The sequence below is a fragment of the Heloderma suspectum genome, chromosome 4, assembly GCF_057233095.1.
Source record: "Heloderma suspectum isolate Gila_16-S chromosome 4, 16-S_ref, whole genome shotgun sequence".
Lineage (NCBI taxonomy): Eukaryota > Metazoa > Chordata > Lepidosauria > Squamata > Helodermatidae > Heloderma > Heloderma suspectum.
The window spans coordinates 281,372,237-281,387,451 of NC_139461.1; the positions used below are offsets into that span (position 1 = coordinate 281,372,237).

The 15,215-nt window shown below is 46.7% G+C and overlaps 1 protein-coding gene across 1 annotated transcript in view; it reads left to right on the top strand.

The window, feature by feature from the left end:
• The first annotated feature begins 1,549 nt into the window (after positions 1-1,549).
• KCNS1 (potassium voltage-gated channel modifier subfamily S member 1) overlaps positions 1,550-15,215 on the top strand; it is a 44,617-nt gene continuing 30,951 nt past the window's right edge. Inside the window, exon 1 of the mRNA XM_084853982.1 lies at positions 1,550-2,110. The gene's annotated coding sequence lies outside the window, so the exon portion shown is untranslated. The remainder of the gene's footprint in view (positions 2,111-15,215) is intronic.

The window sequence follows — 15,215 nt, forward strand, 5'->3', positions numbered from 1 at the left end:
GGAGGTCTTTTTCTGCTGTGGCACCCCAGCTCTGGAATGAGCTCCCTAGTGAGGTTCGCCTGGCGCCTACATTGTATTCCTTTCGGCGCCAGGTGAAGTCCTTTTTATTTTCCCAGGCATTTTAGCTTTCTAAATTTTTATCTTTGCTGTTTTAAATCTGTATTTTAAACTCCTGCAGTGCTGCTAGATTTTATTGTGGTTGTATTGTTATATTGTGGTTTTAATGTTCTATATATTTTAAATTGTTTTATTGTGTGTTTGGTTTTAATTTTTGTGAACCGCCCAAAGAGCTTCAGCTATTGGGCGGTATAGAAAATAAATAAATAAATAAATAAATATAAAATTGCCATCACACTCCAAGTTTTCCTTGAGCTATCCACTATGGTCCCAAGATCTTTTTCCTGGTCAGTCACAGATACAATCAGTTCAGACCCCATCAGTGCATCACTTTAGATCAGGGTGGGCAACTTGTATCCCTCCAGATGTTTTGGCCTACAAGGTCCATCAGTCCTACTGGTACAGCCAATGGTGAGGGATGATGAAAGCTGTAGGCCAAAACATCTGGAGGGACACAAGTTGCCCACCCCAGCTTTAGAACCATTCAGTCCCCAATGCACACCAACTCACACTTTCTAACACTGAACCTCTGATTTTAAAATAACATTAACTTATGAAACATTTTCTTTTTGATATAGAATAAATACTTATTTTTCCAAGATGGTAAATGAAAATCCAGATAGCCACTTGCTCAGAGACTTGGTGAGGGCAGCAGGCTGGGTAGTATCACTGCTCTACCTATTCTTTGGGCATATTTCTGCAATCTAATGAAGGAAAGCACATGCAACCACTGAGTAACTTTTTTTAAAATGGTGTTGTATCCGGATCCCCAGTGGTGGTGAGCGTACAGTTGGGAAACTGCCTCCGCAGGCACAGAAATGCCTAGCTAGGGTACTGATTCCGGAATTTAACATAATAAAAGTTGGCGAGCAAGCGTCTTTTTTCTGCACCGCATCCCAGCGCAGCCAGGAGCAAACCTTAAAGGGCGTGAAGTTCTTTTCCCTCCTTTTCGGCTTTGTCTGCTCGCTTTTGTCTTCCCCCGGAGAACCAGCGGCGGGGGACTCCCCTCAGATGCCTGCTTCGTAGCACGCAGCATCTCCTGTTCTACACGGTTCCTGACCTTTCCCTGCCTTGCAATTAAACTGCGTCTGTCTTTAGATTTCCAGAAACCGCTTTCTCTCTCTCTCTCCTGTCGTTCCAGAAAACAAGACACACATCCAATAATAATTTGCTCGGAGGCTTTCCCGCGAGTCCCTTGCATTTCTTTCCCCCTGGCTCGGAGTCCGTGCCTCTCTCTTAATTAATTGCCTTCCAAATGGCCCCAGTGCCAATGCGCACAGGAGGAGGCAGCGCTCCAAGGAGCATCCAAAGCTCCCTGGGACCGTGGAGAACTCTTCGCTCTCCTGAGGGGCTTGTGGCTGGCTCTCTGCCAGATCGCCTCTTTGGGGTTTCGGGGAGAGAAGCCGCCCGAGAGCCCAGCCTTCTACGACTTGGAGAGGAACATTCCCAAGAGCAGGCTCAGCGCGACCCCTGATCCTTTCGCCGCTGCTTGTGTGTTGGTTTGCTCGCTTCTCTCTTTTTTCTGGCGAGTAACAGAGCACGAATTTGTAGACGGTGCCTAGCGGGGGGGCCGTCTCGCCGGCGGCGGTCGGTGGCGTGGCGATCGGAGCTTCAAAAGGCGGAGAATGGCAACGGTCGGCGTAGAGCCACAGCGGCCGGCCGGGCGCCTTTTGACTGGCCGGCGCGGGGCGCCGCGGAGCGGCTGGGGGCGCCCCCGGGGTCAAGAAGAGGGCGCCGGGCAGCTGCGGCGCTGAGTCGCGGGTCCTCCGGTCCGGATCCCAGAGGAGGGGAAGAGCCGAGCCGTCGGGGCGCCGCCCCGCTGAGCCGCACATGGCTCGGGCGGCGCGCGGTTCGTGCCGAGCTAGCTTGGCGCCGCCGGGGATGTGCGCGCCAAACTGTGCCCGGAATCCTTGGCCAGGACGCAGCGGCTAAACGGCCGTGCTCGGGACGGGCACGCAGCTGCGGCTCCGCGTGGCACCTGCTGTGCAGAGAGGTAGGTCCGCCGATCGCGGTCCGCCGAGGGCGGCGAGGTGAACGGGGCAAGGACTGCTGCAGCCGGAGTCTGGCTGCTGCTGGGCGCGGCGCCCTCGAGGCTGCGATCGTGACGCACGCTCAGGTGAACCTCGCCCATCCGGAGGGGACGCGAAGGAGGTCGCCCGGGCCAGATTTCGCCTTCCTCCCCCCGCTCCGTGCTTAATTCGCCTTCCTCCCCCCGCCCCCCGGTCCGCTAACCCACTTTTAACGCCCAGCCTCCGGGGCAAGTTGAAGTGAGACTAAATAAGAGTGCCGTTAAGCGTGTGCAGAGTGCCCGTCCCGTGTCGCCCCGGGCGCCATCCCCCACGTTGGCGGAAGAAGAGCACCGATTTGGCATCCTAAGGCATGGTTTTGGCAGGTAGCCGTGTGCTCCCGACTGGGGGCTTAAATTGTGTCAGGGCTTTGCCCCAGGACTGCTTCTGGGTGCCAGAGACTTCACACGGCAGTAAGAGGGGAAATGCTAACGAAAGCGAGTGCCTCGCTGAGCATGTGCAGGGTGCTTTTTACCACCGTAGCCACCCCCACCTGGTATTATGGGACAGAGTTTCTGGGTCGGCGAACTTTGCTGGCAGACTGGATCCCTTGCAGACTTGATTTTGGACATTGATTACCTCCCCTTCAAGGATCGACCTCTCTGGTGTAAAAATGCACGGTGTTCTCCAGTCCTAGGCTTCCTTGTTGTTGCTGTTTTCTCCTGGAGTCTCTGGAGTCTCTTGAGAGCCGGAGGGAGAGACTGTGGGCATTGATCAAGCCAGGCATCATCAAGGCTGATGAGAGAAGGAATCACCCAGCCATGGGACGGGAGCCCAGTGCAACTTAGACCAGCTTTCTCCAACCTGGCGCCCTCCAGATGTGTTGGACTGCAACTCGCAGCATGCTGGCTGGGGGATGCTGGGATGCAGGCCAACACATTTGGAGGGCGCCGCGATGAGGAAAGCTGGCTTAGACCGTCATGCCTAATTGGTGGAAGCCTAAACATGTCAAAGAGCAGGCACATAATCAGGACTGGCATTCTACTGCGTACTGCCCTTTCTCCCCTAAATGGCATTTAGAGGCATTGTTGCACTGCCAGTTGGGAAAAGCAGGATTCCCAGCGGAGAGCAAGTGTGGTTAGACTAGGAATGGGGAGACCCAGGTTCAAATGTGAATCTCTCTATTTCTAGTCTGATCTGGACTACTGTTAAACGTGACCCCAAAATAATTTTAAATAAAATCCCCATGAAGCTCAGCGGGTGACCTTGTGCCAGTCGCCATCTCTCAGCCTAACCTACCTCACAGGGTTGCTGTGAGGATCAAATGTGGGGAGAGAACCATGTGTGTGCGCTGCTCTTATCTTCTTAAAGGAAAGGTGGGTCATCAATGTCATAAGGCCCTTTTGTTGCTGGGCTCCAGGCAGTCCGATTCAAATGTCCCTGAAAGCCCCTCTAGGCCTCAAGGGTTCAGATCTGTTGGATGCTATGATAGAGAAGCTGTTTCTTCCTGTATCTGGAGCTCTTCCTTCCTTCCATCCCACCCCCTTGACCAATGTCCCCTAGATGTCGAAATGAAATCCGACGCAGGGAAGGAAGATCTAGCTAGCGCTTGCTAGCTGGAAGACTTGCTCTGCAAAAGGGTTCTGCATGAGATTGCTGTGAGAAGGAGTGCAATGGAAGGAACATTGGTTCAGCTCTGGAAAGTGAAGGGTCAAATTCTTACTCAGCCGGGGCTTTCGCTGATGAGGATTTTGGGCAAGTCAAAGTGGTCTGTTGGTGCCTGTGTGGCTTTGGGGGCTCTTACATTTTGATCTGATGCATCCTAATCTCGTGGGTGTTGTTGCTCAACCCACACAGATTCCCCTAGGGTTTATAAGGCAGACTGTGGTTTTTGTAGGTTCAGCACAGACCACACAGGGGAAGGATATGCCACAAAATCTCATGCAGAGTTTTGTTTTGTTTTGTTTTCAGGTGCCAGTTCCCATGCTCAGTTTTGTCACTGAAGTAAGAGCATGAAAACATCCTGTGCAATTAGCCTAACCTGCAAAAAGGGGTTTTCCCCTGAGTCTCAAATGAGATAATGGTTGCAGAATGTTTATGGACATTATACCGACACGTCTTGTAGATGTTCCAGTACCTGTTTGCAAATATCATGCTGAGTGGCTACAAGTGTGGTGAGGTGAGAGATAAAGACAGCTCATCTGTGGTGTGGAGAAGCAGAAAGCTGAAGGGATAGTGGGTGTATTTTACACAATGCTTATACTCGATTGCTTATTTTTCAAAAGCATAAAGCCAGAACACGTTTTCTTCCAGTTTCTATTGTTTTTCCCTTGTGGGGAGAAAAGCAGCCTAGGGGGACTTTTTAAGAGAAAAATAGCATGCAAGGATTAATCAGTCCCAGTCCTACCTCCATGATGATCTTCCACTTCAAACTGCAGCTTCAGTCGTCGAATTGTGTGTGTGTGTGTATTTAAAAATAATAATAGTAAAAAAAAAGAATTGTGAAACTAGTTCCAACCCTTTAAATATCTGGAATACAGCTGTGCGAGCTGTCTTTGGTGTAAAAATCTCTGGACCACCAGGTGGTATCTGGTAGGAGCCTGACCTGTCCTTTGGAATGAAATTAAATGCAAGAAATATATTTTTCTAGGCTCCATTCCTCCTGGCCTCCTCCAATCTGCTCCATAAAGTATAGCCTGATCATCCTACCTCAGGGCTACTGATGGTGAAGTCTTTATAAAGCCCATTTTTTTGCAGGGGGGACACTGATGTGACCCACAGTACTCCTACCACACATATTATTGACCTAGTGGTACAATTCGGCTGAGCTTGGTAGCCAGTCATTGCTTCTAGTAGCCTGGGAGAGTCTCTTTCTGCTTCCTGATCCACAGAAGTAAATTAAGTGCATCCCTCTTGTACCTGCTGCCCAGTGAAAAGTGGACGTTTAAAGGGGGAACGGTAAGTGGATTGCGTGTACTTGCGGCAACCAATTCTTATCAACCTTATTTTGCGAGAGGCACACTCGGCCTCCCCGTGCTGTTGGCGGTTAGTTGGAAACCTGTTATTTCTAAGGTGGAGGGTAGAAGAAGCTTTCCCTGTTGGGGCAGCATCCAGTGCAACATTACCGCTAAAGTAAATTATGTTGTGCCAGCATAAGCTACTCCTATTGCAACACCAGTAGTGCTTTGTGGTGCAATGGGTTTCCCCAGTCCGCTATTGGCATTGCACAAGAGCTCGTTTATGCCAGTGCAGTGTAATTTACATTAGCGGGAGGGTGACGTTGGATACTGCCCTTGATCTCCAGAATGAAAGGAAAAGGAAAGGTTCCTCCTGTGCAAGCACCAGGTCATTACTGACCCCTAGAGGGACGCCGCTTGCGCTGGCGTTTTCATGGCAGACTATAGCGGGGTGGTTTGCCATTGCCTTCCCCAGTCGTGACTACCTTTCCCCCAGAAAGCTGGGCACTCATTTTACTGACCTCGAAAGGATGGAAGGCTGAGTCAACCTGAGCCGGCTACCTGAGACCCGGCTTCCGCTGGGATCGAACTCAGGTTGTGGGGAGAGTTTCGGCTGCAATATTGCCGCCATGTTGGCCTTAAGAAAAAAAATCCCAAATGCATGCTTGGGGACTCCTGTATCGAGCTTCATGGCTAGGAAATGAGGCCAAAAGGGGCAGGGGGTCCTACTAATCCTTTCCTGTGTTCCACTTCAGTTCAGGGGTGAAGGATTGTGGTGAGTGCCGTCTGCAATTTGCCAGTGTGTGCAAGCACAGAGAAGAGTGTACGATCAGTAGCAGCCGCGGCCTTGATCAGTAGAAAGTGAGAGTTGGGTAACAGGGCTGTCTGGCAGGGTTGGATGGTTCTCTTTCTAGTATTGGAAAGGATTTCAAACAGTGGCCTGCAGGAAGGAGGCTTATATGAGATATGAGCTGGAGGTAGGTGCTCAGGGCTCGTGTGTTGGAGGTGGGGAGCTGGTGAAGGGATTTGGGCATGCAAGATATAGAAGGGTGGCATGCTGGCTTTGGATGATGAGGGGTATTTCATTTTAAAGAAGACGACAGGACTTCTGCCCCACTCCCCATCACAGCTAGTGTTGGGGGGTTATACAGTTAAGGCTGATGCTAGATAGAGTTTAGCCCTCCAACCCATTTGAATGTGCAGTCTTGGAGCTCTTCAAGTGCAATCAGTATCTCCCTGATAAAATGCCGTGGGTGTAATTCTTATTATTCAGAGAGATACTATTTCCTTTTTTATGATCAGTGCTCAAAGAGGAGGCTGGGGATGATTGGTCATGGTTGTGAGTGTCTTGGGAGTTTGCTCCAACAGAGTTAGCAGAAATCTTGCAGCCCCAAGTTTGGGAAGCAAGGCAAAGGTTGAAAAGTGTGACCATGATGACAATGCAGTTGTTGTCGTCATCCTCCCCCGCCCCTAGCATAAGGAATGTTATTTTCAGCTCTGTTGAAAATACTGTTGACAGACCTTGATATCTTGTCAGATTTGGGGAGACCTATGAAATACCACAACTACAGGATGTGTATGACCTCCCCAGCATGTTGTTAGCTAGGGAAAAACTTCAGTTTTGGTCTACACAAAAACACAGGAAGCTGCCTTATACTGAGTCAGGCCCTTGGTCCATCTAGCCCAGTATTGTTGACACTGACTGGCAGCAGCTCTCCAGGGTTTCAGGCAGGAATTTCTCCAGCCCTACCTGGAGATGCTAGGGATCGAACCTGGGACCTTCGGCATGCAAAGCAGGTGCTCTGTCACACTGAGCCATGGCCCTTTCTACTTCTGACTACATTCCCTTCCCTTCTCTTTCAATGTCATCGCTAAAGAGATGTTGACAAACCACAGAATTACCTAGTTAAGAATATAAATTTGCCCAACTTGTAATGATTGGATGCATTATGAATCATAATTGCTGATCCAGTTCGGAATTGAGCTGAGGAGAGCTTGCCCATCACTAGCCAAGGCATTCCTGACTCCCATGTTGCCTCCATGTTTCATCCCTCCATTCCTCTCCCCCCGCCCTCTGCAAGAACCTGGGGAGCATGTGTGTGCTTCAAAAATATATATTCCATAGCTTTTCAGAAGCAGTCATTTATCGCACTTTTATGTTTACCTTTATCTATGAGCTCAGGACTGGATCCCTGGTTCCCTCCCCGCTTTTTTTTAGCCTCACAGCGACACTGTGTGTAGGTAAGGCTACAAGGCCACTTGGTAAGTGGCATGTCTTCTGAATCACTCCATGATGCCATGCTGGTTTTCAGGAAGAAAAAGAATTAATAGAAGAACCTCAAAGTTTCTTAAAGCTTTAAACAGTCTCTGTCATCTAAGTCTGAAGGTAATGTGTAATAATGGGCTGGTCCACACGACAGGACAGCCCACCGTGGGTTATTTATTTAACTCATGGTGAGGCTGTGGGGTGCGTGAGGCTATTCTGCATATCCAAGACCCCCTCAGGTGTTGTCATGTTGTGCGAATCTGGTGAGCGTGAGTTATAATCTCATAACCCTAGAACAGACTATGGATTATGCGAGAGTTGTTTAACCCTCACATAACCCATTCTCGCCAGGTTTGCATGACACAACAACCCCCAAATGGGGGTTGGATATGCAGGGTTGCATATCCCACATTGTTAAATAACCCCTGGCGAGCCACGTTGTGTCGTCTGAGCCAGGTCAGGGTGTGGTAGGTTAGGAAAAACCAAGCATAATTTAATTTGGATCCATTTATAATAATTTTTGAGTGATCCTCAAATTTGCCACCATGAAACAGTTTAAATATGTGTATTTTATCAGGAAGATAAGAACAGCTTTGGGATGACCTTTCCAGTACATTTTATGGGGACAGGGGTGTCTTTAGGGAGACACTCCAAGTTGCTGGGAAATCGTGACTCTACCTTATACACGTTCACAGTTTGCTAGACACTTTTTGGATAAATTTGCTTGTATCTGTTCTGGTTGGATGCTATCATTATTCCACAATCAGAACCAGTGATTGCTAGTGCTTTGTCTGGTCAGTTTTCCTTGGATACTTTTCCATTTGTGCAACTCAAGGATGTGGACAAATCACTCAGTGGTAAAATCCACTAAGTCCTGCCTTATTAAGACAGCCAGGTCAGGGCTGGGCAGCTGAGTTGCAGAACTAGTAAATGCCTCATTGGGGGAAGGTGAAGTTGGTCCTGGCAACTCCAAAGGAGTGATACCCCTTCTGTAAAACAGTGATAATTGGACCTAGTGATTTGAACAGCTGGCACCCTGTTTCAAATCTACTGTGCCAGAGTATGTGGTGGTAAAGCAGCTCCATGGTTTCTTGAAACTGATTATTTGGATCCTTTCCGATCTGGTTTCCAGCCTAGTCTTGGAACTGAAACTGCTTTGATTGCCCTGATGGATGATCTCCACCAGGAGATGGACAAGTGGACTTCTCTGTGGCTTTTAATACCATCAACTAGAGAGTATCCTGTTTGGCCAGCTAGATGGGATGGGAATGGAGAGCTCCATTTTGCAGTGGGCTCAGTTTGTCTTGGTGGGAAAGTTCCAGAAGCTCCTTGTGGGAAACTGCTGCTCTACCCCATAGCCTTTAGCATATGGAATTCTGCAAGGTTCCATCTTGTCTCTCCCATGTTTTTCAATATCTTCATGAAACTGCTGGTAGAGGTCATCCATAGACTTGAGCTATGGTATCACCAGTCCAGAGATGACACTATCTCATTTCCATCTTCTGATCCTAGCGAAGCAGTGGAAGTCTTGAAACAGTGCCTGGAGTCAGTTTTGGATTGGATGAGGGTAAACAAACAGAAGATTAATCCAGACAAGACATAGGTACTGCTGATTGTAAGTTCTGGTGATCATCTTAGGCTGAGATACCAACTACGCCCTTATCTGGACAGAGGTAGCCTAGCTACAGTTATCCATGCTCTGATAACCTCTTGTCTGGATTACCGCAATGTGTTATATGTGGAGTTGCCTTTGAAAATGGTCTGGAAACTTCAGCTAGTCCAAAATAGGGCAGCAAGATTGTTAACAGGGACTGGCTAATGAGATCACATTACGCCAGTACTTTTCCAGCTGTACTGGCTGCCAGTGCATTTCCGGGCCCGATTCAAAGTGCTGGTATTAACATTCAAAGCCCTAAATGGCTGGGGCCAGGTTATCTGAAGGATTGCCTCCTCCTATATGTGCCCGCCCTGACCCGACCCTAAGATCATCCTCAGGGATCCTTCCCTGGGAGCCTCCTCCAAAGGAAGTGAGGTAGGTGGCTACCAGGAAGAGGGCCTTTTCTGCTTTGGCACCCCGGCTGTGGAATGAGCTCCCTAGAGAGATTCGCCTGGTGCCTATGTTGTACTCTTTCCAGTGCCAGGTGAAGACCTTTTTATTCTCCCAGTATTTTAAGATTTTAGCTTCCTAGTCTTTTAGCTCTGGTGTTTAAAATCCGTATTTTAAACCTCTGCATTGCTGCTAGGTTTTATTCTGGTTGTACTGTTATATTGTGGTTTTAAGCTTTCATATTTTATATTGTTTTATGCTGCACTCTGTGGTTTTAATTTTTTTGAACTGCTCAGAGAGCTTTGGCTATCAGGCAACAAACAAACAAACAACTAACTAACTAACTAACAGTAGGAGTTCAATTCGGGAGTGCTCCTGGGTCTGGATCTGTACTGAGTCGCTCAGTTTTTGAGTGGTGGCCAGGAGTGCTTTTTACCAATTTCATCTTATATGCCAGCTGCCTCTTTTCCTGGAGAAAACAGACTGTGTCCCAGTCATTCATACACTTGTAACCTCCAGTCTAGATTACTACAATGCTCTGTATGTGGAGCTGCCCTTGAAAACTGTCCAGAAGTTTCATTTGGCTCAGAAGGGAGATGCCAGGGTTCTGACTCGGGTTGTTCAATTGAATCATATTACTCTATTGCTTCTCTGGTTACCAGTCTGCTTCCAGACTCAATTCAAGGGGCTGGTTTCGACTCTGAAAACACTCAGTGGTCTGGGGACCAAAATCTCAAATTTCCTCCCACTCTATGAGCCTGACTGAAAACTTCGCTCACTGTCAAAGGCTCGCCTTTGCATCCCCCTGTTGTTAAAGGTACAACAGATGGGGACATGGGAGAAATCCTTTTCAGTAGTGGTACCTAATGCGTAGAACAGCTTCCCAGGTTTTGCACCTGGCCCCTTCTCTGCCTCCTTCTAGATGGGCAGCCAGGACTACTTTATTTTAATGAGCTTCTTTGATATCTGTCTCACTGACCAGAATTAAAATAACTGCAACTGTTTCATTTCTGCTGGGGGTTTTGCTTATATTTTTGTACTGTGCTGTTAGTTTCTTAATTTTTATTTTGTAAGCTGCCTTGAATATTTTGTAGAAAGGTGGTATACATTACTGTCAATTGATTTATATATCTACTTCCTAATAAGAGAAATGATCATTTGAATAGCAGAAACAAAATATGCAAAACAGCCAGCTCTGGAAATAAGTGCTGAAATGAAATACAGGGTTTTTGTTTATACATTATAAATCTCATCTATGTATCTCTGGATAAAGCCATAAATATATCGGTTGTATTTCAGAGAATGGGTAACAGTAAGCACCGTAAGGGTGCAATCCTATGCATGTTGAGAGGGGGGAAAGTCCTACAGCCCAGCTAAGCTGGCTGGGGAATGCAGGAAGTTATAGGATTTTTTTCTGTCTAAACGTGTATAGGATTGCACCCTAGAGTATTTGTCTTTCTCTCCCCTCTCTCACACTCTTTTCCAGGGAGGAACGTAGACAGGTCTTTAGGCCTTGTCACATAAAAAGTATATTTTTGCCTGGAAACTTGAGATACTTGTCTTCAAAGGCTGGAGAGGGGTGATCATTTTTCAGAGCTGAGGGTGCTTTGAAACTGAGGCAGCCACACCCCTTGTCAGGCTACCTCCTCTGTCTCCACCCAAACGGGAGTTCTCAGATGATCCACAGCACATTCTGTGTTCTAGACAGTCTTCAATGGGGAGCTAAGCAGGGTTGATTTGATTTAAATCAAATTGATTTAAATCATGATTTAAATCACTTCTCTGAAGGACTCAATTTTAATTATTTAAATCATAGTTCAAATCACTAGTGAGGAATATTCTATTTTATTCATCATTTTTAGTAGATGTACATTATTGCTGAATATAACCTATGATCCTCTCTCAAAATACTCGAACCTCGGGTCAGCCTATGAAGCTGATTGGTGGGAGATGCAGGACAGATAAAAGGAAGTACTCCTTCACACAGCGCATAGTTACACTATGGAATTTGCTACCTCAAGATGTAGTGATGGCCGCCAACGTGGATGGCTTTAAAAGGGGATGAGACAAATTCCTGGAGGAAAAGGCTATCAGTGGCTACTAAGCTTGAGGGCTATGTGCTACCTCCAGTACCAGAGGCGGTATGCCTGTGTACACCACTTGCTGGGGAACATGGGTGAGAGGGTGCTGTTGCACTCGTGCCCTGCTTGTGGGTTTCTGGTCGGCTGCTGGTCGGCCACTGTGTGAACAGAATGCTGGACTAGATGGACCCTTGGTCTGATCCAGCAGGGCTCTTCTTATGTTCTAACATAATACATAATTAATACATAATCAGAGATGTAGGTTTCATTAGAAGGTAGGTACACATTGCACAATTATTCTGAATTGTTTTCAGATTAATTTTCATCAAAAAAATGTGGTCATTTTAGCACTAAAGCAGAATGAACTTGTGAAGCCATTCAGGGGATGAACCAGCTCCAACTGTTCAATTAATCATGATATTTTTGTCACGGCGTGCCAGAAGCACCACCACCAAACATGCCTTTAAATTGTACTAATAAGGCTGTTTATTCTTCTGGTTAGTTTTCTTCATCAACAAACAACATTAGCAAAACACACACATGGATTTTAGAATGGTTAACTATTTCAGTTTTTAGATAAAAGTAAAGTTCTTAAAAAAAAAATCTAGGCAATTTCAACCAAGTCAACATGAGAAACTTAAAACATTGGGTGGTACAGTTAACTCAAGATCATTGTGGATATTGGTCCACCCATTTGGTTTCACTTTCTATTCCCCTCCCCTATTCCTTGCATTTATATCCAGACTCCTCCTCCTCGTTCAGATCTACTCCCATCTCCCCAAATTTTCTGTTCATTGACCTTCTCTGTCTTTGCACTTAGAGAGAGGCAAGGCCTTGGGAGAGAGACAGAGCATGTACACCACCTGCAGTCCAGAATCGGACTGATGAGATTATCTCCCATCTCCATAACCTGCTGTTAGCGCATTCATAGAATATAAGCAGGTTGTATAATTAGTATTAGGCCTGGCGTGCTATGGTCCATGGGGTCACAAAGAGTCGGACACGGCTGAACGACTGAACAACAACAACAAATAATTAGTATTCTTGATGATATCTTTGACCTAGGCTCCTTTTTTTACTAACTGTTTTAAGAAAATTTCAAAATCTGATTTAAATTTCAAAAATCCAATTTTAGCCAAAAAAAATGATTTGGGGGGATTAAAAATAATCATTGATTTTTATCAACCTTGGAACCAAGTTAGCTGTGCCTAGAACTTCTCCAACTAACTTGACATTCTCCTAAAATACTCTGCCCATTCACACTTGCTCCCCTTTAGGCCTCCTACCTGTATCTTTAATTTCAAACTCAAGCCCACCTGTTTTGTGAAGCTTTTGGCTCAACTACTTAGTCTTCAACTGAAACACACCCTAAGTGGATATAACAATATTTGCCCACTTCCATTCCTTGACCCTTTCTTTCGTCTTCTCTGTTATCGTCCTCTGCTTTTTCATGTCTAATTTAAGATTGCCAGCTCTTTGGTGCTGGTTGGGGGGGGGGGGCTTTTGGTTATCCTGCCAACCTAGCAGTTTGAAAGCAAGAAATTGCAAGTAGATAAATAGGTACTGCCTCGGCGGGAAAGGTAACAGCGTTCCGTGCACCTCGGTGTTCAGTCATGCTGGCCACATGACCACGGAAGCGTCTTCGGACAGCGCTGGCTCTTCGGCTTAGAAACAGGGATGAGCACCGCACCCTAGAGTCGGACACGACTGGTTGGGGACACCTTTACCTTTACCTTTTTACCCTTTTGGTTACACTTCCCTGTAACATTCCATGTACAGTGGATGACTCTACGTAAATGGCATTTAGCCGCATTGTTGTTCAGTCGTTCAGTCGTGTCCGACTCTTCGTGACCCCATGGACCATAGCACGCCAGGCCTTCCTGTCCTGCGCTCTCTCCCGGAGCGTGCTCAAGTTCATATTCATTGCATCCGTGATGCTATCTAGCCATCTCATCCTCTGCCGTCCCCTTCTCCTTTTGCCTTCAGTCTTTCCCAGCATCAGGGTCTTTTCCAGAGAGTTTTCTCTTCGCATTAGGTGGCCAAAATATTGGAGCTTCAGCTTCATTATCTGTCCTTCCAATGAGCACTCAGGGTTGATTTCCTTTAGGATGGACTGATTTGACCTCCTTGCAGTCCAGGGGACTCGTAAGAGTCTTCTCCAGCACCACAGTTCGAAAGCATCAATTCTTCGGCGCTCAGCCTTCCTTATAGTCCAGCTCTCACAGCCATACATTACTACTGGGAAAACCATAGCTTTGATTAGACGGACCTTTGTCGGCAAGGTGATGTCTCTGCTTCTTACTATGCTGTCTAGGTTGGCCATAGCTTTCCTCCCAAGGAGCAAGCGTCTTTTAATTTCATGGCTACAGTCACCGTCTGCGGTGATCTTGGAGCCCAAGAAAGTAAAATCTGTCACTGCTTCCATTTCTTCCCCTTCTATATGCCAGGAAGTGATGGGGCCAGATGCCATGATCTTCGTTTTTTTAATGTTGAGTTTCAAACCAGCTTTTGCACTCTCCTCTTTCACCCTCAACAAGAGGCTCTTGAGATCCTCTTCGCTTTCTGCCATTAGGGTGGTATCGTCTGCATATCGGAGGTTGTTGATAATTCTCCCAGCAATCTTAATTCCGACCTCTGATTCATCCAACCCGGCATTTCTCATGATGTACTCTGCATATAAGTTAAATAAGCAGGGTGACAATATGCAGCCTTGTCGTACTCCTTTCCCAATTTTGAACCAATCGGTTGTTCCATGTCTGGTTCTTACTGTTGCTTCTTGACCCTCGTACAGGTTTCTCAGGAGACAGGTAAGGTGGTCTGGTACTCCCATCACTTTAAGAATTTGCCACAGTTTGTTGTGATCCACACAATCAAAGGCTTTAGTGTAGTCAATGAAGCAGAAATAGACGTTTTTCTGGAATTCTCTTGCTTTCTCCATGATGCAGCGAATGTTGGCGATTTGATCTCTAGTTCCTCTGCCTCTTCTAAACCCAGCTTGTACTTCCGGTAGTTCTCGGTTCGCATACTGCTGAAGCCTAGCTTGTAGGATTTTGAGCATCACCTTGCTGGCATGTGAAATGAGCGCAATTGTGCGGTAGTTTGAACACTCTTTGCCGTTGCCCTTCTTTGGAATTGGAATGTAAACTGACCTTTTCCAGTCTTGTGGCCACTGTTGAGTGTTCCAGATTTGTTGGCATATTGAATGCAGCACTTTAACAGCATCATCTTTTAGGATTTTAAATAGCTCGGCTGGAATACTGTCATCTCCGCTAGCTTTGTTGTTACTAATGCTTCCTAAGGCCCACTTGACTTCACTCTCGGGGATGTCCGGCTCAAGTTCAGTGACCGCACTATCATGGCTATCAGGGACATTCAGATCTTTCCTGTATAGTTCTTCTGTGTATTCTTGCCACCTCTTCTTAATCTCATCTGCTTCTGTTAGGTCCCTGCCTTCTTTGTCCTTTATCGTGCCCGTCTTTGCACAAAACGTTCCCTTGAGATCTCCAATTTTCTTGAAGAGATCTCTAGTCTTTCCCATTCTGTTGTTTTCCTCGATTTCTTTGCATTGTTCATTTAAGAAGGCCTTCTTGTCTCTCCTTGCTATTCTCTGGAACTCTGCATTCAGTTGGGTATGTCTTCCCTTTTCTCCCTTGCTTTTCGCTTCCCTTCTTTCCTCAGCTACTTGTAAAGCCTCCTCAGACAGCCACTTGGCTTTCTTGCATTTCTTTTTCTTTGGGATGG